Source organism: Mustela putorius, unplaced genomic scaffold, assembly GCF_011764305.1.
Source record: "Mustela putorius furo isolate JIRA1106 unplaced genomic scaffold, ASM1176430v1.1 tig00003988_pilon_pilon_pilon, whole genome shotgun sequence".
NCBI classification, from domain to species: domain Eukaryota; kingdom Metazoa; phylum Chordata; class Mammalia; order Carnivora; family Mustelidae; genus Mustela; species Mustela putorius.
In genome coordinates, this window is record NW_025422127.1 from 16,678,238 (window position 1) to 16,699,676 (window position 21,439).

The 21,439-nt window shown below is 47.9% G+C and overlaps 1 protein-coding gene and 1 long non-coding RNA gene across 40 annotated transcripts in view; one reads left to right on the plus strand and one right to left on the minus strand.

Moving 5' to 3' along the window:
• The window catches only part of CACNA1C (calcium voltage-gated channel subunit alpha1 C), a 735,043-nt gene that overhangs the window by 457,038 nt on the left and 256,566 nt on the right, over positions 1-21,439 (plus strand). The gene's annotated exons all lie outside the window — the stretch shown is intronic.
• Positions 16,629-18,559, minus strand: LOC106003849. The gene is made up of 3 exons (XR_001176587.2): positions 18,511-18,559; positions 17,081-18,231; positions 16,629-16,963 (listed from the first exon to the last, which is right to left on the minus strand). It is a non-coding gene; the product is annotated as an uncharacterized LOC106003849 (long non-coding RNA).

Sequence of the window (21,439 nt, forward strand, 5' to 3'; positions counted from 1 at the left end):
CTGCAGGAACCTTCACCCTGGGCGTTCATCCAGGTGGTAAACGGACTCCCATAGGTGTTGCAGCTTACCTTTGAGCTCTCATGTGTTTTCCTGACTATTCTGCTATCTTAGCCTCCTTTTTATTTTTCAGTTTTCTCCTCTAACAATTTTTATTCATCTTTTGCCTTTCATCCTCTTTCTTCCCTGGTGGGCGTCCCCACCCACATGCCCGCTGATGCTCTGAGAGCCCCATCAACCTCTTTGACCCACATTTCTGGATTCAACTCTGGCTGTGACCCTGACTACTCAGGCCCTTGTGGGGCCCGGCCAGTCCCCCTGCTGTCCTGGGAGCTGCTCTCCTGAAAAGGAAATGTTCACTTTTCTTCCAAGTAGAAATGCTTTACACTATTTTCTGCAAGCCCCACAGAGAGTGGAAATAAAAACCAATAATAGCAGCAGGAACAACAACAAGATCACCACAAGAAGAAACAAAAACCTGGGACAGACTCTGGAACCCGAGCGCCTCTGATCTGATCAACCCTGTGGTCACGGGAGGGTGGCTGTCCGGGGGCTGAGCCGAGCCCTCTGAGCTCAGAGCCCCTGGTTCTGCCCCGTGTGCTAACAGCTACGCTCTGACTGTGGTTTGGCAGGTGTGATTGACCATTCTCCATCACTGCTGTGTCTTCTGTTGCTCTCCTCGCTCCCTCCCCCCAGATAGTAACACTTTTCTTCTCTGCTTCTCTCTTTGCCCACTTTCCTCTCCTCCCTACTTCCCTGACCACCTTCCTCTGCATCCCACTCCCCAAGCTGGGACCTGGTGTCTTCTGTGATACTCACAGATCGTGATCTCACTGTCCACAGGCAGCACCTCGTCTTGCTTCTGTCTCTCTGCTTTCCCTCTCGGTCCTTCCAGAGGGGCACCACGTCCCAGACTAGCTTGAATTCAGGATTCTGAGGAGGCAGGACACCCCCATATATGCAAAGTCTGCTCCTCTTTGCCCTTCGGGCCCTAGCTCATTGCCTCCTTCTCACAGAGGCTTTCCCTCATGCCTCCATGAATTTCCTCATAACAGCTTAGTACTATTAAAGTACTAATAGTACTTTAGTACTTAGTACTATTAAAGCATTAGTACTATTAAAAATGTCTTATTTGTCACTCATTCAGTGTCCTCTCTCCACCGGAATGCAAGTTCTGTGGGAGCAGGGACCTTTCCTTGTGCATTGCTAAGTTCCCAGGGCCTGGAACAATATGGGGCACATTGGAGAAGCTCCGCTGGAAAGGAAGGAGGGAGAGAAAACTAGGGAATAAGGAAGGAGAGATGGAATATTTACAAATGTAAACACACTGAATCCCCATAACAGCCCCTTGGGGGTAGCTACTGTTATCTCCATTGTACAGATGAGGAAACTGAGGCATGGTGTTAATGTAACTTGGCCAAGGTCAAACCCCTAGTAGGTGACAGCACCTGATTCAGAAGCAGGCTGTCCCCCTCCAGAGCCTGGGGTCTCAGGGACCAGTAGCAAGGACAAGGCAGGAGTCTGGCTGCCGGCTGTCGGGACTCCTATCATAGCACCAGGGCACTGTCTATGAGGACTGAGAACTTGGCCGGGCCATTTCTACTTGGCACCGACAGCTGGAGTGAGGCCCACATGCGTGATTTCATTCATCTTCATCTTCATCACCACCACAGAAAAGGGTATGACCAGCATCGATTTCACAAATGAGGATCCTGAGGATAAGAGAGACTAAGGGATGGACCAGAGGTCACATAGCCATTAAGAGCAGGGGCCAGGCTCAAACTCTGGTCTCCTCGTTCCAAATCCAGCATTCTTCACACTCCCCACACTGCTGGGCTTCCCATGAAGGATGCTCCTTTGACATCAGTGACTCCATCTCCCTGTTTTGGAAACTCTCATTCCAGACGCACAGGGCGCATGCGTGCTGATGATAATCACCTCTGGATGGTATACAGTCATTTCTATAAAACACTAAGCTTCAGGCCTCAGGCATGTGATGTTGGTCTGAGGACTCAGCTCGTGCCATTCCAGTGGAGACCTTTTCCTGGACCCGGAGCCTTCCTCGAGCTGGGCCTCCATGTACTCAGCACTGTGATGAATGTTGTATAGGCTGGTCCTGTGTAGAGGTCTCCCGAGGTGAGCAACTGGAAAACAGGGAAACCTTTACCCACACTTCGGGGCCCCTCAATGGCCGGGCTCAGGCCCCTGTGGCTGGCTGGTGGGTCTGAGCTCTGGCTGATAGTTCTCTGAGCTACGTGTGGACACGTGTGCCTTGTACTCCTCTCCAATCCTCATTCCTTTCTGGGGGCGGGGCCCAGCTTTTTTTTTTTTTTTTAAGACTATCAGCACTCACTCAAAAAGTGAGTGCTGATAGTCCCCCATTGAGCCTTTTGGAGCGAGGAGCCCCAATCTGTGTCCTCCTCTGTCTTCTGGTGACATGTAACTTGGCTGCAAGGGGGGGTCCAGGCAGATGAGACAGGAGAGGTAATGATGCTGTTAATCAGAGACACTAATCCGTGCTAATGTATCATCTAATTCTAGAACATTCTAATTCAGAACATTCTAATTCAGTTAAAAATCACATCTCCTTGAAAAGGCCCTTGAGAAGTGAGTGATGGGAATGCTAAGAAATCAGGAAACTGGCTGGAAGGTTCTTGGGGCAGGAGATTTTTCACTGTTCCCATCCTCCTCCCTCCCCCGCTCCCCGCCATGCCTCACCAGACAGTGACAGGTTGGTACCAGATTGGCAAGGATGGTGTTCCTGGCAGACTGCCTTCAAGCCACATATGCAGAAAGTACCAACTGCGAGCCCCCATACATGGCACAGACATGCGTGTGGGGAACCCGTGGTGAGCCAAACCAGGAACACTTCTTGCCCTCGTGGGGCTTACACACACCAGAGGAAATTGAGGTTACTTAAGGAATTATTACCGTATTATAGACTGAAGGGGATATTCCTTTCCTGACTCTGGGGTCCCCCAAACCCTTGGGGTTTGGCCTGTGTTGTGGCCTGTGGTGTTGGACCCCTGATAAGGTCCCAAAGTGCTCCACCCCGCCCCCCCACGGCCAGGGACCTGACCTTCTTTTACCCTCGGTCAGAGTCTTCCACATTTTGGACAGATATGGACACAGAAACGTGCAGACACACCAAGGACTGAGGCCTCCAGGATTTTTTGTTATAATAACATACACATGACTAACACCAGATCCTTCCTGGGAGCAGGTTTTAAGAATAGAGAGAAATTGACAAAGGTGTGGGCCTGAAGGGAGGCAGGCGGAGAGCCATGAAACCGAGCTCTGCCCACAGCATATGTTTCTGCCCAGGGAGGCCAGAGCAGTGTTGGGGAGGCAGGACTAGAGAACGGGAGGCAAAGGAGAGGAGGAGGAGGGTGGGAAGAGAAGTAAAGGCTCCTGTGGGATGTCCCAGTTATCTGCCTTAAAGACAGGAATGGGGAGCCAGTGTCGCTCCTCCAGTGAATAAATGGAGATTTGAAGAGCACGCGGGCCCAGAGGCTGACCTTTGCCTGCACGGAGTTGCTAACACCCCTGGGCGGCTGGCTGGGAAGCTGCTAGAAGTGGGTGTCTGCAGCCTGACGCCAGCCGCGCCGAGCCCAGTGAACTAGGGAGGGACCTCAGACCACCTCCTGGAGTCCCAGAGCCCAGTGGTCTCTTGAGAGCTATGGACTCCTATTGAAACATGCATATAAACACACACACGACTCTTCATGTGCTTTTTCATAGCCTGGGCAGAGGTGAAGGGAAGGGGAGTTCATTTTACAGATGAGAAAACTGAGGCCCAGAGAGGCCAAATGCCTTCCCCCAAACTGAGTCCTCTCAACTCAGTCCTGGGTTTTTCCTTTTGAGCATCCCAGATTTACCATGAACTGCTTATCACACCCAACCAGATTTGGTAGGGCATAACGGGAGCCCCAGAGCTGAGAATTTTACAGTGCAGTCCAGGTGTCACATCTTCTGACCCCATAAATAAAGTCAGACTTGATGGTCCATGTGTTCTGATGTGGGTGTCTAGAGAGTGGTCCCCCTAGAGAGGGGCATAAACCCGTTCTCCAGGACATGAGGTGAGACCTCCATTAATAGCAGTAGCAAAATGAGGGAAGAGAATAGAGTTCTCGGAGGTATACATTGCCTCTCCCCTTAAGAGATTTTGACTCTGAAATCAAACTTCAACCAAATCGCAGAGAGGGCAGCTGGTGCTAAGGTGAAGCTGGCTTCCGAATGTGTCACAGCGGGTACTGGGACCTCCGCCACCATCTCTGTTTCCCACATGCTTGAGCCTGGTCTACACAGAATATATTAAGCCTTGTTTGGGGCCCTGCCAGGCTTTTCTTCGTGATGGCATTTTGGCCCTAGCCCGGATAACTCAGCTGGACATGGACGACAGCATCAGGCAAAATGGTGTGTGTATAGGACCATGTTGGGGGGAGGGGCAGCAGAGGAAGAGTCAGTGCGAGAGGATTAAGAGCTACAGAGCCCAAAAGGGACATGGAACCACTCCCACAAACTATATTTCCTTCTCCTCTCCCCTGCTTCTCTACCCTCCACCCTGTGCAGTCGCTTTCCTCCCAGCTACCTCTACTAATTCCTGTGAGAGATTGGGTCAGGGAGACACCGCCAGTCTCTCCCCCATGGAGATGGCTGAGGTCGTGGGAGGGGTCACAAGGTGGATGGGGCTACCTTCAGTCGACAGAGCTGGTGTCCTGCCAAAGGAGAGGCTGCTTGTCACTGAGCTGCATGTCCTGGGCTGGCTTCTCCCTAGAGACACACTTAGTTGTCTCTGTCCTGAAGCAGGTGTGGGTTGGGCCAAAGTGAGAGGAGATTTGTACTCTGGGGACCAAATGACCTAAGTCCCTTTAAGTGTGTCCCATAAATGAGTGAATGTCATTTTTCAGTGTGTCTTTAAGCAAGGTTTCTGGAACATCCTTATGAACTTTGAAACAAGGAAACAGGAGTTAGACACAATCTGTTCAACGCTGCACCTTTGCCTGAAGTGCTGGACAGAGACAAGGTGTAGGTAAGAGGTAGAGCCAGACTCTCAAGTCCTGGCTCCCCAAATCGCTAGACTCCCGGAGCCCAGTTTCCTTATGGAGGAAATACACCCATTTCTTGACAGTTGTTGTGAGGATTAAATGACATTTCTTACTTGAAGCTCTTTGTGCAAATCTGGGGGCAGGTATGTGCTATTGGGTGTACTAAAACCCTAGTTCCTTCTCTTATTTAATTGGAGGAATCTTACTCTTATTTCAGCCAGATCTGTGAAGTAAATTTAAAATGATGTAGTAGTGGAACACCTGGGTGGCTCAGTCGGTTAAGCGTCTGACTCAGTTACAGCTCAGGTCATGATCTCAGGGCCATGGGATGAAGCCTTGTGTCAGGTTCCATGCTTAGCATGGAGTCTGATTGAGATTTTCTGTGTCTTTATCTCCCTCTGCCCCTCCTCCCCTCTCCAAAATAGATAAGTTTTTTAAAACCTTAGTAAAAAAATAAAATAAAATAAAATAATATAAAATAAAATGGTGTAATAGCCAAAAAGTTAACTGGATCTGGTGAATAAGCTGAACTAAAGTCCCAAGAAGTCAATTTTATTTGCCTTTAAATAAAATTATCAGATTATTTTTCTCATACCCCTTACTCAAAGGGTCAGAAAACTTAATGCTTACCACAACACTTAACAGTGAACTTATAAGTATTTATAAAACACGTTGTATGTTTTCTGTGTTAACTGGCTTTGCAACCATTTTTATAGCATAATTTGCTCAGATAACTCAATGGTATGATAACTTCTGGAAACTTTGCCTCAAAAATGAGAAAATGAAAGGGCCAAGAGGAAAAAAAACTCATTTGGTCAATGTCATAGAGCAAATTAAGACACCATGCCTGGTTAAAATCTTCCACCCTTGAAGCAATATGAAATATTGTTAACTACTGAATACCGTAGTTCTTTTTTGAAGGGAAAGATGGGGCTAACCAGAGAAAAAAAGGTTATCTGAGAGGAACTGTCAAGATTTGAGAAGGAAAAGTCAACAGAGCGCAACTAAAGCAGTTCAACAGTTGGATCCCTTCTTGCTGCAAAACGTGCTTTTCTCTCCAAGGATGTTGCTATCTTCCTTTCCTCTCTCCTTACTGGTCTTTAATGGTCTATAATAGTAGTATAATTCTCTATCCATTGTTAAGGCCATACTAAGACACAGTGAACTTAGCAATGAATGAAATACTATTCTACGTTTCTCTACTTGGAGAAATCCATCAATAATTAGACTTCAATTTTTCAATTTTACCATCTAGAAAAAGAAAATGCCCATAAATCTCCCAAAACAGAAATCAAATGTAGCCCATTTAATTACCAGCAAGTAAACAAAGTGATTCTTCCTCTGTAAGATACCCAAACACATTCATAATTGGCTAATTAAACTACCATAGAAACGATTATTCAGTATAAAGAGGAGAAAGAGAAAAGAAGGAAGGAGGGGAGCATTCACAGGCACCCAGTGCTTTCAGCTGGGAAAGTAATGAGATTTTCCAGGCCAGTGGAATAGAGGGAAAATAACAGGAGAGTGGAAAATAACCCCATTTTGTTGGCGTTGCTTCTGCAGACACGAATAGGAACCTAAGGTAGGCCTTCATCCTGTCTTAACAAAAGAGCATCTTCTCTTCCCCTTCACATCCCGCACCATCCTGTAGGAAGATGTTCCCAACAGGCCTTCTTTCAAGTCAGTCTCCTAGCAGATTTACCCTATTTTGGATGTTCTGGGAGATTCACTGAAGTGTAATTAAGGTAACCATAGTTTCTAGTTCACCTGAGATAATCCCTGTTTAGTCCTGTATCACCACGTAATTATTAATAATGCCCCCTTTCCCTCTCAAATGTGCCCTTGTTTGAAAGATAAATTATATGGTCACCCTGTAGATTGTTCAGAGAGCATGGAATTGTCAACTTGTAAGTCAACACTGATGGAGCACTGTTGTTGAGAAGGATTCTGAGGTCCTGTTGTGGCTCAGCAAGTAAAGCCATGGTGCTCACTCGGCAGTATCTCCCAAAGGAGCAGTAAGGGAAGGGGCAGCACTCCCTGGGGCAATGGAATCAGCATGAGCCAAATGCCAGGAGATCTGAGTTTACACTCAACTCTGCTTACAATTCCCTGCGCCATCTTGGGTGGATCACTTCTAGCTAATGTTGAACCACGTTCCTTGCAAGTTCTCTTCCAATTTCATGAATCTATCTAATCTTGCATCAATTGGGAAATTCTCCTAGATGACATTGGAACTCCCTTCCTACCCTGAAATGATGTGATCCTACAATCATTTTATAAGAAGTTTCTCTCCCCAAAGGAAAGCTTTATTTTGGGACCGATACCAACTAGTACCTCTGTAGTTTACTCCACAGTTTATGGAACACCTTCATGTATGTAACCACAATCCCATGATACAGGCTTTACTTTCATCATCTTCATTACATAAGTGGAAACATTAAAGCTAAGAAAGGCTAAGTAACGGCACTCTGGGCTCAGACTGCCTGGGTCGGAACACTTGTTGTAGCATTTACAATCTGTATGGTTTGGCCAACTTGACTTCATCTTACAGTATCTCCATTTCCCCATCTTTAAGGGAGGGCTACTATATTTGTATCATGATGTTGTGAGGATTAAAGGAAATCATTTGTGAAACACACTTGGGATTTAGAACACACATTATAAAGTTAGTTGAAGGAAGGTGGTAGATGTTTGAGGTGGTGGTAACAGTAGTAATACTAATAGCATTAGTGGTGTGTGGTAACCAGCTAATAAATGGCTTAACTAGGATTCTTCTCAGGTACTGTGACCCCAGGGTTTATATTTCACCCTGGAATTCATTGCCTGCTCTCTACGTTGGGGTTTAAAACCACAAGTCAGAAGCAGCAAGCCTAGTAAGGAAAAATGAAGCCAGGCCTAAGAAGACATTTTTCCCATGTAGCACTGAAAGAATTCTAGCTGGGAGTCAAAGCCCCATCTTCTTCAATCTCAGATCATTCCAGCAAAGGATGTGAACAGCAGAGTGAAGACTGTTATTTATTTAGGTCATTGCTGTCCTTGTTGCTTCACAGTGGCCAGGGTAGTGAGCCACGCCTGCTCTCTCTCACTCGCCTCCCAGGGAAGTCTGTATAAGCTGTCAGTGTTTCTTTAATAGCTCATGCTCATTATGTGGTTCCATACTGGCCAGGAAATTTTTTCTCCATCCATACCTAGCAGGGTCTGGTGTTTCGTTAATGGCATCATCAGTATCACAGGCTGATTTTCGTGGTTCTGTGTTTTTCCATTTTCAGTGGGCCTCTGCAAATTTCAAGCAATTTGTGAGAAATACCTCAATTAGCTAAACTCGTGTGGGACTCTTTGAATGCTGAATGTGAACAGCTGCCCATCCCTCAGGTGGAGAAGGGAAAATTGGAGAGGGATAAAGAAGAGAAGAGAGGAAATAGGTGGGAATAAGAAAAAAAAAATTGAGAGGCAGAGGGGAGAGAAAAAATGAAGGAGGGTCAGGAAGCCAGAGAAGATGAAGAGCAAAGGAGAGCTAACAGCCTGTTCTTAAGGGCAGGAGACAGAAGGATGGGGCCATTTTCACCCAGCATGAGGCAGAATCTCTTCTTTCTTGGATGTTCGGCATCTTGGATAAAAATAGGTCAACTGAATGGCGTCTTAGGGACAGGGAGATGGAGAGGAATGTGACACTTCACAGAAAGCTCAGGCATAGAGTGTGCTCACACAGAGGTGGGTATGAGTTCCTCCATTGTACTGAGTGGAGACAAAGACCCCGGCCCACTTGGAAGCCAGAGCCGCATTTCCAGGGGAAGTGTGTATTCTCATGAGTGGAAAGACTGACTCCCCTCTTCGTAGCAGGCTCTTCTGTTCATCCACAAAAGGAGAAAGAGACATCTCTGAATAGAAGGGGTCTTCCTGATACTTCAACAAGGAAAGTGAGCAAGATGGAAAGAAGGACTTTGAGTATTCCAGGGACAGAGTATGGCAACAGCAAGGGGCAGCTGAGTAATCTGCTCCATGGGCAGGAAGGAGGAGCATCAAGGGGAGAGTCCCAGAGGAAGAGGGGTGTACAGTAAGGGGCTGAACCAAGCCTCTGGCCCTCAACCTCCCCAAAGAGGGACAGGCCTCAAATCATTACAGAATGAGTCGAAGCCTACAGCACCAAATTTAAGCATTCTACAGAGAATGACTAAATAAATTGTAGTACACCTATCCATGCTACAAGCATGCTGTAAAGATACTCATCGCCCTCTCCCACCCCCAACTTGTGCTCTCTCTCTGTCAAATCAATAAATAAACTCTTTTTAAAAAATTTAAAAAATAAAACCTTTTGTTAAGTAAAAATAAAAGAGGCCATAAAATAATATGAACAGTGTGATGACAGTTTTGGAAAACAAGAATACACACACTGAGGAAATTAATTGATCACACTTACCCAAATGATGACAATGGTTACCTTAAGAAGTAGGATAGTGCTCGTTTTTATTTTCCTTTGTCACCTTAGAGTCTCTTTAAGTTTCTGACATGAAATATTTTATCTAAGCTATTAGAAAATAAAATGATCAGGGCACCTGAGTGGCTCAGTGGGTTAAAGCCTCTGCCTTTGGCTCAGGTCATGATCCCAGGGTCCTGGGATCAAGCCCTGCATCAGGTTCTCTGTTTAGTGGGGAGCCTGCTTCCTTTCCTCTCTCTGCCTGCCTCTCTGCCTACTTGTGATCTCTGCCTGTCAAATAAATAAGTAAAATCTTTAAAAAAAAAAAAAAAAGAAAGAAAGAAAGAGAGAAAGAAAGAAAAGAAAAGAAGAGAAGAGAAGAGAAAAGAAAAAAGAAAATGATCAGGGGTGCCAGGATGGCTCAGTTGGTTAAGCACCTGACTCTTGATTTTGGCTCAGGTCATGATCCCAGGGTGTGAGATCAGCCCTGGATTGCCCAGCAAGAAGCCTGCTTAAGATTCTCTCCCTCTCCTGCTGCCCCTCCCCCTCCCCAACCTCGCTGGCAATGGGAATTCTCTCTCTCAAAAAGAAAGGAAGGAAGGGAGGGAGGGAGGGAGGGAGGAAATAAATGATCTGAGGGTTGCTGGTGCTGGGGGTGGGGGTGGTAGGGAAAGGGTGGCTGGGTGATGGACACTGGGGAGGGTATGTGCTACAGTGAGTGCTGTAAATTGTGTTAAGACTGATGATTCACAGACCTGTATCCCTGGGACAAATAATACATTATATGTTGAAAAGAAGGAAGGAAGGAAGGAAGGAAGGAAGGAAGGAAGGAAGGAAGGAAGGAAGAAAAGAAAAGAAAATGATCAAGATTGTAAGACAGAGAAGGACTCAGATGAGGGGACTGCATGGGAACATGGGGCAGGAACTCAGAGCAAGGCAGGAGGTGAAGTGAGGGAGGTGGGACAGCCTGTTGCCAACTTGGTTATGAGCCATTTGAGAAAACCAATCCAGAAGATTAAACTAGGAGAGCAAGAAACCTTGGCCTTTACCTTCACCATTTAACCTTTAGCAGCCAGTCTTCCCAGCTCTTGCTTTTTTGAATGCACTTACCTCATTTCGAGCCTGGGCTTAATGCTCTCCTCATTTGCAATGCTAAGCTTTTTATCTGTTTTTCTCCTGCAAAGCTTTGTAGTTCACTTTAAAGACCTTAGTGAAGGCTGAAAGGCACAGGAAGCCCAGATCATCCAACGCCCAAGCCTGGGACAAATGAAAGGTCACAAGAATGAGAAGGGAAGTTTCCAGAGGGTTCCAGAAAGACTCGGAAGGCCAAGTAATAAATTGGCAAGAGGAGTTACTTGCCTTGGTTTGGGTGTGCCTCTTTGACTTTCATGGTGTTAGTATAGGAGGACAGGTAACCATTCCCTACATTCTAGAAAGCATTTGTGGTGGGACTGAAAAATGAGCTCAGATTCCATGGAAAAGCATGAGGATCCAGGATAGAGCTCAGAGTTGGGTGGAAGGTACTTTGGTGAGAACTGATGTGACACAGTTATTTTCATCCAATTTCCAAATCTCATCAGTCAATGAGCAAAAAGTATGCCTGTTCTATGCAAGATATTGGGTTAAAAGCTGAGTCCTCCATGAAGGACTGGCAACTTACTAGAGAAGGCAAAATGTAACAAACCCACGTGAAGTCAACATTATCAGAAGTAATTGATTACAGTGTGCAAGACATGCTGCAGGGTGGTGACTAAGTGATTAAAGGCCAAGGGAGACACACAGACAGTGAGTGCCACCTTTCTGACAGCTATTAAAAGAACACGCCATTGACCTGAGTCAATGGGCAAATCAGAGGAGAAAGTGGGCAGATATTTCAGGCCTGGGGGAAGAGCATAGGCAAATTCTTAGAAACAGAAAAGCTCAAATTATATTAAAAGCAACAGAGGATAGAGAAGGCCCATGCAGATTGTTGTAGGAGAGGTGATGTGTCAGCAAGCTTGTGCTGTGTAACAAACTATCCCACTGCTTCATGACCTTAAACAAACCCTATTTATGTAGCTCACATTTCTGCAGGTTCATGATTTGGATTAGACCCAGTTGAGCAGTTCTTCCAGACCCAGCAGGGGTCAACTGACCTTAGTTGGGTTTGCTCAAGTGTCTGTGGCCAGCTGCTGGGTCACTAGAGCTGGCCTGTTCATCCTGGCCTTGGCTGAGATGGCTGGGATATCTCTGTGCTTTCTGCATCGTCTTTCTTATTGGTGAGAGCAGGTGATAAAGTCAGCAGAGATTCAAGAAATAGGAAGACTATGATTCATTTTTTTAATTCAATGTGATTAACATGTAGTGTATTATTAATGCCAGAGGTAGAGTTCAGTGATTCATCAGTTGCATATAACACCCAGTGCCCATTCCATCCCATGCCCTCCTTGATGCCCATCATCCAGGGACCCCATTCCCACACCCATCTCCCTCCAATATCTCTCAGTTTGTTCACTACAGTTAAGAATATGATTCTTGATGGGAAGGGCAACAAAATATCGTGGCCATTTTTGCCAGCTTCCACAGATTGATCAGCTGGCGCCAAATCCTAGAGGATTTGAGTAAAAGAACTTCTTAGTAGGAAGGACATGGGAAGTACGCCATGAACTCGAGAATGGGAAGGACTGAAGTTTCCCAAATGCCAGTGTGCAGGCCTGTGCCAGTCCACAATGAAGATTTACAGGCCTGCAGTTAGAGGAGAAAAATAAGCAGAGGGCTACGTGAGTGGATGTGTTAAAGGGGGGTGCCGGGGGGGTGGCCAACTGCTCTTCATTCTGGGCTTGTTTCTCCTTCCTTTTATAAAACAAAAGAGGGAATAAATGGCCATTGTTATTTTTAATATTTCTACTTGGCAGAATGAAAAGTTGGCAACTCAAGTCTGTCCCTAACATCTTTTTGGTCTTGCTATTTTACTGATCTGTGAAATCTTGACAAGAACCCAGGAAGCACCACACACAGCTGATTAAGACAAAAGAATTCACAGAAGAGAGAGGGGGCTCACTGCTGAGCCTCACAATCAAGGAGGGCTACCGGTGGAGGTGTGGTCTTGGCTAGACCTGGAATGGCTAGCATTTTGTGAGGCCAATTTTTAAAAGCCAAATGATGTCAGCTTTGGAATGTTTATACAGTATTAGTGAGCCCTTATCAGATCAAACATTCAGCCCCATGACTTCAGAGCTTTCAAGTTGAGAAAACACTTTCAAAGGAAAAGCTATCTTATATGGCTTGCTTGGAAATTGAAAATCTGTTTCAATTCTACTTGAAAAGTGTTTTCATAAGATTCACTTAGGCATTATTGGTTCAACATTGCCTGCAGAACACAGCCCAGGTTCCTTTCCCTGACAGGTGAAACCCTCCCTGATCGGGCCATTCCAGCCTTTCCAACCTCTGTGCCATTGTCCCCTGCAGAACTCTGCTTTAGCCTGATGGTCAGATGCCTTGTGCTTGACTGGCTTGTCTCCTGACCTTGGATTCCACGCCCCCAACCTTCCCTGCCCCACCCCCTTCCATTCTACCCTTTCCCCAGTGCTCAGGGCACTGGCTGCCTCCTCCAGAAAGCCTCCCTGGCAGATGAGGCCAGCTGTGGCATTTGCCACACTTGGTGATTGATTTTTTTTCCAGATATTAGTCCTACCAACCTAGACTGCCACCTTCCTGAGGGTGAAGTTCTTGTCTTCCCTGGCTTTAGGTGCCCCACAGTGTGCAGTCCCTGGAAGACACTCCACTGATGTTTAAGTGTCCCCACTAGTAGCTAGTTGGTGGGTCAGTAGAAGAAGAATGGAGTTGGGTCAGAGTCCAGCGTTGCTCTCCCTGAAAGGGGCGTCTAACCTGGGGGCCCTCTACCTCTGTGCTCTGATCCCTATCATCCCAGTGAACTTCCAACCCAATGGGATGCCCCCTGAGTGGCTGGACATGTCACTAGAGGCACTACTGAAGAAACAGAGCACATCTAAGTACTCTGGGGGGTGACTTGGCTGTGGGTGGTCCGTCAGGAGGCCAGTAGGGTGGAAGCTGACCCCGTGTCCGTGCCTCGCCATGTCACTTCTGTGGGAAGGCGAAGCTGGGAGCATCACAGGCAGTAGCTGTGTAGCAAAGTACTTCAACCTGGTGGCTTAAAGCAATAGAAATGTATTCGTTCAGAATTCTGGAAGCCAGGAGCCCAAACTCAAGATGTTGGTAGGGCTGTTCTCTAGGGGGAGAAGCTGTTCCAAACCTTTCTTTTAGCTTCTGGTGTTGCCAGCAACTCTTGGCATTCCTTGGTTTCTAGATACATCACCTGAAACCTAGCCTCTGTTGTCACGTGGCCTTCTTCCTGTGTGTGTCTGTTTCTCGTCTTGTAAGAATGCCAGCATAGTGGATTAGAGGCCCAGGAGACTGCTTTGTGTGTCAAGTTCAGAAGTTTGCAAGAGATGCTGGGAGCTGTTTGGTAGATACCATTCCTCTGCTCGTTCCCAGGAAGGTCACAGTATTCCAAGCTCCAGGAGCCCAGCAGCACCTGGCTAGCCCATCTTGGCTCATGGAAGAGGGGTTTCCATGTGCCTGGGTGTCCAGACTAACTTTCGTGAGGGAGGTGTGTGGAGTGAGAGAGGAGGCTGTATGTGCTAAGGCCTGAGACTTCAGCAGTGATCCTAACTTTCTACAGACCCACTATGTTCTATTTCATCCCATGAGTTAGCAGGATAGATCTTCTTATTTCTAACTCAAATCCAGAGACCCTCTGTGTCTTGCCTGAGGACCTATGAATGGTTAAAAGCAACAGAGTCCAGACACCTTGATACATGGTCTCATATACCCTTCCAGCTAGTTCCCAGGACAGTTTGTGGAAATCCATAGACCTAGTCTCCCTCACACTTACCTTGGCTTTGCTTCCCTTGCCTGCTCTTTCCCTACTTAGCCCAGGGAGGGTCCCCGTAGCTCGTGGATTCTCGGGGCCCCACACGTGTAAGACCCAGTGTTGGCATATAGCAGGTGCTCAGTAAACACCACTTCCTCTCCTTCCCCGTATACTCCTTCCTACGTACAATGGGGATCTGGCTGTATAGCTGGTATTTCCTCAGGAATACAGAAAGTCCCTCCTGGGCATTCCCCACAGCTCTGCCACACAGTTGGGCATGGGGAACTCCATCACCACAGGGCTGATGGCAGATAGCAGGCCTGAGTGCCCTCCCGCCCCTCAGCCTTCCTTTCCTACTGAGCCTCCCAGCCCGGGAACATACCAGCCGCTGACTCGGCATCATCTGGTGCCCCAGTGCTGTCTCTGGCCTCTGATACCTCTACAGAAGCCACACGTCCCTCCATGTGTGCAGCTGCAGGCCTAGGTACACACCTCCCATCATGCAGGCAGGTCCAGATTATCCCCACAGAGCCACTTCGCTCCCAGGAGGCAGAGATGTCTGAGAATCCTATAGCTAAAAGGAGCCACAGAAACCACACAGACCTGCAGTCCCCAGCTTGGGCACATTCCAGAAGCTGGGGAGCCCACTAGAAACCCAGATTCCCAAATACTCTGGCTCAGCAGATCTGCAACGGAAACCTGGGAGGCTGTGTTTTTAACCAGTGCCCAGGATGTTTCTAGGGAGCCATCAGAGAGCCAATGCTGGTGATCCACAGATAAAACCTCGCCTCCTCCTTGTATAGATGAGGAGAATCCTGTTCACAGAGGCTGTGTGGCCGACCAAGGTCACCCAGCTTGATGACGGAGAAACTAAAATTAGAACCCAAGATTTCCGACTTCCCTGTTACTGGCACAAGCTTACTCGTTGCCCTTGCTGTGTTCCCAGAGACAAGAAACAGTAAGAGGGGACGTGGAGTCCAGGGATCCAAATGTGTTGCTATACACTGAGAGGCTGTAGAAACATGGTCAGCTTGGTGGGGCAGACTGCAGCTCCAGCCTGTAGAACAAGGACAGTGATGGTCCCCACCTCCCAGGGTGGTTGGGACATCATGTCTGGAGAGTATTACCTCCAGGCCCTGGCAGGGACAGGAACTGGGAGCCAAGAGTTTGGCCCACTTGTGAGGCGTTCAGATCCCGGAACCTCATTTGGCGGCCACTAAAGGACTAGGGGAACCCCGCCAACAGGCCAGACTAGCAAGCACCATTGCACTGCTGGGCCATGAGCTGTTTTCCTCAGGGCCCAGTGAAAGTCAGGGTGAGCCCAGGGACCCCAAGCTTCGTGGTTCATGGCATTCTGGAGCCCAAGATCCCCCTGTCACCAAATCTGACCTCATCAGGGAGACAGCTCAAACCCGTCGTACTCCTGCAGAGGTCCCCAAAGGAGCAGACCATGAATCACTGTTGCCACAACTCCCCTCTCCAGGCATGTCCCTGGTTTAGCTCTCTGGTTTATATCATGATCATTGAACTGATCAGCAAGGAGAACAGACCCGTTTTTATAAGGGAAAGGAGATACCCCCCAAAAGCCAAAATTATGACTGTTTGCAATTTGCAGGAAACACTTTTTAAATCAGTTCTGCCTTTGGTAGAGGCATCAGCCTGTTTCTGGGAAGAGTTCATGCTTGAGAAGCCCAGCACAAGTTGGAGGAGAAGCAAGCGAACCCCCTTGGAGAGGCATGTGGTCCTCAGGGAGACAGGCACAGACATCAGGGGTGAACCCACAGACTTCCCAGGGCAGGAGGTGGGCCGACGGCACCCACAGAGCGAGGGCAGAGACCATAGCTTTGCATCATTGCTGTCTGGGACCTTCCATGGCCCCGGGTGTCATCAGAGTCTGCAGGATCCTGATGGCCGACCCAGAAGACCTGCCCTAGCCACCCAGGGAAGGGGCTCCAGTGTTGTGGGGTTCGGTTTCTGCCCTATGAGTCTGTGACTCTCACCCATGACCCTGCAGTCTGTACCATGGGGAGCAAGTATCTGAGGCTATCAGACATCCAAGGGAAGCCAGAGGTGAGTGTCCACACGAGAGTGGGGAGGCAGCCCCACTCCAGGACCCCTCACAGAGCCCGTGCTTGATCCCCTCCTGGGGCCACTCCAGTCTTCCGTGAGAACCCAGGGCTTCTTCACATGTTAGGTCATTGTTGTTTCTGTTTGGCTCCTTTTTCTAGTAAATACTCATCTATTTCTAGTCATACTGGTACAGCACTTCGACAACTACAAAAGGCCTTAATAAATATTTATGTGTTTTTATTTTCAATCCGCCACATCCCCGTGAGGTAGATTTTATCATTTCCGTATGACAGCTGAAGAGACCAAGGCCCAGAAGGTAAAGCGATGTGCGCAGGAATCATGGTGGTCAGGTCAAGGCCTTATTGCTCCGCAATCAAAATTCTGCCCTTGGTTTGGGCGGGCTGATACACAGAGGCAGCCTAGGCCCTGACCTCCAGCACCGTAATCTGATGGGGGAACGAGGGCATGCTCACAGTTCACCCCAGCACAGGGCAGAGATTCCCCGCACGTGCTCCTCCCACCGCTGTCCAGTCCTTTCGGAAGTGCAGTGGAGTGTAGATGCTGGAGATCAGGAAGGGCAGAGGTGCAATGAGCTTTTAAAAAAAAAAAATCGTGCAAATGGGGGCTATTACCCTGTGTCTGTATGACACAACTTCGTGGCTTTGGGCAAGTCCTTACCCTCTTTGTGCCTTACTGTCCTGATTTGGACAAGAAGGCAGTAGGACCCGGAAGCTTCCAGGTTCCCTCCAGCCTGATGTTTTCTGCTCAGATGCGTTCTGCACACCACAAAGTTTGATGATCCTCCCAAGCCTTCTGGGCCAGCCACCAGGAAGGAACCAGAGCATAAAGGGGGCAAAAAAAAAAAAAAAAGCAGAAACAGAGGCTGGGTGAGGGGAGTATTCCCTTTGGGACAGGAGCCTGAGTCCACTTGGGCAGGGAGGATCTGGATCTGGTTGCCCAGCAGCTGCACTGGCTGCCATAGTATGGATCTTGTTCCCCAAAACTGATGTCCATGCTAATATCTCTGCACCATACGGGAAGTGTGGCTGAGCTGCCGCTGGTAGGCATTCATGCCCTTGCCCGTCGGTTTGTAAGGAGCCTGGATTGAGCGTGCCACTTGCCTGTCTCAGCACAGGAAGTGCTGAGATGCTGAGACAGAAAATCTGGCGGACACACAGGCAGAGCTGGTCCCCTTGGGGTGATGCACTTGTGGGGCTATGAGAGCCAGGGAAGCCTCAGGCCCAGGCAAGCCCAGGTGCATGGTACGGAGAGGGGCCTAGGCAAGACAGCAGAAGCACTGTGCTTCCCTTGGACCCGTGCCTGCATGAAAGATAGCCCTTCTCTACCTCCACGCGTCCCTCACCCACCCATGCTTCCGTTCATTCACTCGCTTCCTTTGCTTCCTTCTCATTCATGGACGTGAGGGCACCTCATGGTATTAAGTACCATTAGTCATCAGAGGGACCTTGGAAGAGATGGGTGAGGCTTTGACCCTGAAGGCACACCTGCAGGTGACCTGCCCCAACACAACCCTTCCCACTGGAGAATACCAGCTCTACTGAGTTCTCTTAGGAGACAAAATCAGCCTCCTTGTCACGTCCCACAAGGACGTGAGTCTTATGATGAGTCTTCTCTTCTGAAGAGATGAGTCTTCTCTTCTGAAGCCACATGGAGTCAGTCCAATCCTTTCAAGGGACAGTTCTCGAACACAGTGTTTCCTTAAATGTGGCATGTGTCCTGGCTGGCATGTAAGATGATTTTAGGTAGTACATGGTTAAACCCTTTAGTAGTTCTTTTTACTGTCAGCTTCGATGGTAGCATCGATATTTCTAGTTAAAAAAAAAAAAAAAAATTTTGCCTTCCTAAATGTCGGTATGAAAAAAGCCAGTTGATTCAAGCAGAAGTAGTAAGTAAACAATACTAAACACACGTGAACATGGCCAAAATGATGCTGGTCTTGATCAACGCCTGTCTGTGCTGCCCCCTTGCCAGCATCCCCTTCCTGAACCTTTCACCTCTGTTACCATCCACTTCGCCCTGTTCTTTGACCAGGGACTGTGTGTAACTATCACAGCTTTATGTACCCACATGGTTTCTCGAACCCATACCTTCAACTCTGACCCAGCATCGTCTCCGAGGCCCTGCTCGCATTTTCACTTGGATGTTATTGCTTCTCCTTGTCATGTCTATGTGACATCTCAGATACCATGGGATTCTAGAACCACGGTGGGTGGGGGAGGGATAGGCACAGGGAGGACCTTTCATAAGTATTTCCTATTTAACATGCTAGTGCACATTTTCCCCTCAGTCCTTAAAGAGTCTTGATAGGAAGATACTATCTCCATTTTATAGCTAAGAAAGTGGACTCATGTGACATTTAAACAGTTTGGCTAAGGTGCAATCCTTGTGGGAGATCTGAAATTTAAACTCGATATTTGCTGGTGCCATGGAATTTCCATTATGCTGGGTGGCCTCCAAGCCGCGGCAGGAAGGGGAGTGCAGTTTATCTGGCCAGACTTCCCATTCAGTAGAAAAAGACACCCCAGCACAGAGAGCTTGGGTGGCACGCCCAAGTTACATTACTAGCCCCAGCCAGCTCCTGTTCGGGACTCCACTCATGACCCTCGCTCTTCCCATCATTCTGAATTCGAAGTTTGAGGTCATCATGCACGATGGTCTCCTTGCAGTGCACTGCAGTCCTAGTGTTTCCTGAACCTGTCGCTGCCTTTCCAGTCCCACTGCTCTATTTTTCTCTGGCTCAGGTTGTTGTCACCTCCTTCCTGGACTATTGCAGGGTCTCCCGACTTCAGTCTAGTCTGTCTGGGGACTGCTTTCCATATTTGTCTATGTAAAACGTATCTCGGCACACATCACCCCTTGAGCACAAATCATCATCAGTCCAAGTCACCACAGACCTTTAATTCCATGGACCTTACATCCCAGGGACAGCCCCCTCATATGGAGTATAAACTCTCTCCTGTCACTTGAGACCTGCTTTAATTTAGACCCTAACTGTCTCTCCAACCTTGTCTCCCACAGTGCAAACTCTCTAGCAAAAACGGTCTTCTCCTGTGTCTCTGTGGGAATTTACACTTCCCATATGGAAATCACCTCACTGCACCCAGGCTCAGCACTCAGGACCAGCTCACACCAAATATGCTCACCTCCAGCCCTGGAAAATCCGACTTTTCTCCAAGTTCTTAATCTGCTTCTTAATTTGCTTCCTACCTGCAGGAGTCATGCAGCAGGTAGTAAATGTGACCCTATGATAGAATTCCTCCCTATCAGGCACATTCTTCCTGCCTTCTGGCTTGACTGTGAGCCCGAGGAGGACACGGTGAAGTCTGATACCCTTTTACAATCTCAGTCCTTAGTCTCTGTGCCCTTCAGGGTGGGCCCCTCTATATATGTTCTTCACAGTGACAATGCCACGTGTCTTTATGGGGGCAGAGGGTAAGTCTGCTGCTGGGAACAAGAGCCCCTCCTTTCTACCCCAGGAGCTGTGCACCAAGGGCTGGGTGACAGACGGCCTGCGGACCCACAGGGCTGTCTGGGGAGCAGGTAAGAGGAAGATGTGAAAGCACATTGCAAAGCAAAAAGTGCAGTTGTGTGAAAGAGGCCAGGACTGCATAATCAACCTCGATGTCTTCTAGGTGTCCTTTGGACTCAGCACTGGAAGGATTTCTGAGCCTCCAGTTCCTGGCCCTGTATAAGGCACAGTAGGGGACAGAGGGAAACTGGGCACTCACACTCCTGATGGGGAAAAGACATCCAGGACACTTGCCACAATCTAAGGATGTTTAAAACATGCCATAAAGCCAGAGGTAAAAATTCCAAATGACTGCCCCTAAGCTATAATGCCCACAGAAAAAGGAGATTGAAAGCCCTCAAGAAGTCAAAGGAACTCTCTACTGGGAGGAGGAATCCATTTGAGCCCAGAGGAAGTAAGAACGTGCCAGGCTAGGAGCCACGGAGGCTGGAATGGAACTAGGCATGTAGGAAAGTCGTTTCTTAACTCGAGTGGTTGGTGTTGGGATAAGACAAGGTAACATATGTGGGAAGGGAAAAGTTCAAGCAGAAAAGCTGGCGCCTAATCAGCTAGGAGTAAGGAATCCCTTTAGGTTCCTGAGGAGGGATATGGCATGATAAAAGTGATGCTCTGGAAAGTTCCTTCCTCAGAGATTTCTTTATCCTTTGAGGGGGGGACAATGCACACTAGAGAGAGAAATGCCAGGTCTGCATCCACATCTTCTATCTCCAGGCTTCTGGTGCTGGGATGTTGAAGAGGATCCTCTGTGCCTCTCTATCTCATCTCTTTCAGGACTAATGTTACTGCCTCACGCAGCCGTATCCTTTGTCTCAACAGCCCTGTGCTGAAACAAGGCTAAGTACAGAACTACGTGGGCTACCCTCTGATGGGGATTTGGGCTGAGCTGGCTAGATCTAGTCTGAGACTATAATCTGAAATAAGCATCGCACACACAGGCTGAGAGCTAACCAGGAGACAGAGGAGCGTTTGTCTTAGTGTTTTGAGCTCTTGCCTCTCCCGGCTGGGTGAGGCTAAGCTTAGCTCTAATGTTACCAAAAGGCTGAGAAGGGGTGGAAGCATGGAAGGGCAGTGGGATAAAGAGTCTGAAAGAGGAGTGACTTGTAGACAGCAAATAGAGCCTATCAGTAAGGGGATCTTCAGAGGCAAGTACTTGAAAGCTCAGCTTGAAATGATTTCTACAATAAGGAAATTTTATCTCACATAAAATAGGTCTCAAGATAGGGTGACACCAAAGTTCGTTAAATCAATTTGCTGGTTCAATGACTTTATCCAGGACTCCAGTTTTTTTCATCTTTTCTCTCTGCTACCATCAGCACGTCGCTCTTGTCCTCAACTAGTAGTCCTTGTGATCCCAGTTGTTTGCCATGGTTTCCGGCTTCACACGAGCCTGTCCAGCTAAAGAAGAGATTATAGTGCTTTTTTGAATGTATGTCTTTCTCCTTCTTTTAATCAATGAGGAATCTTCTAGCAGCATTCCAGATCATTTC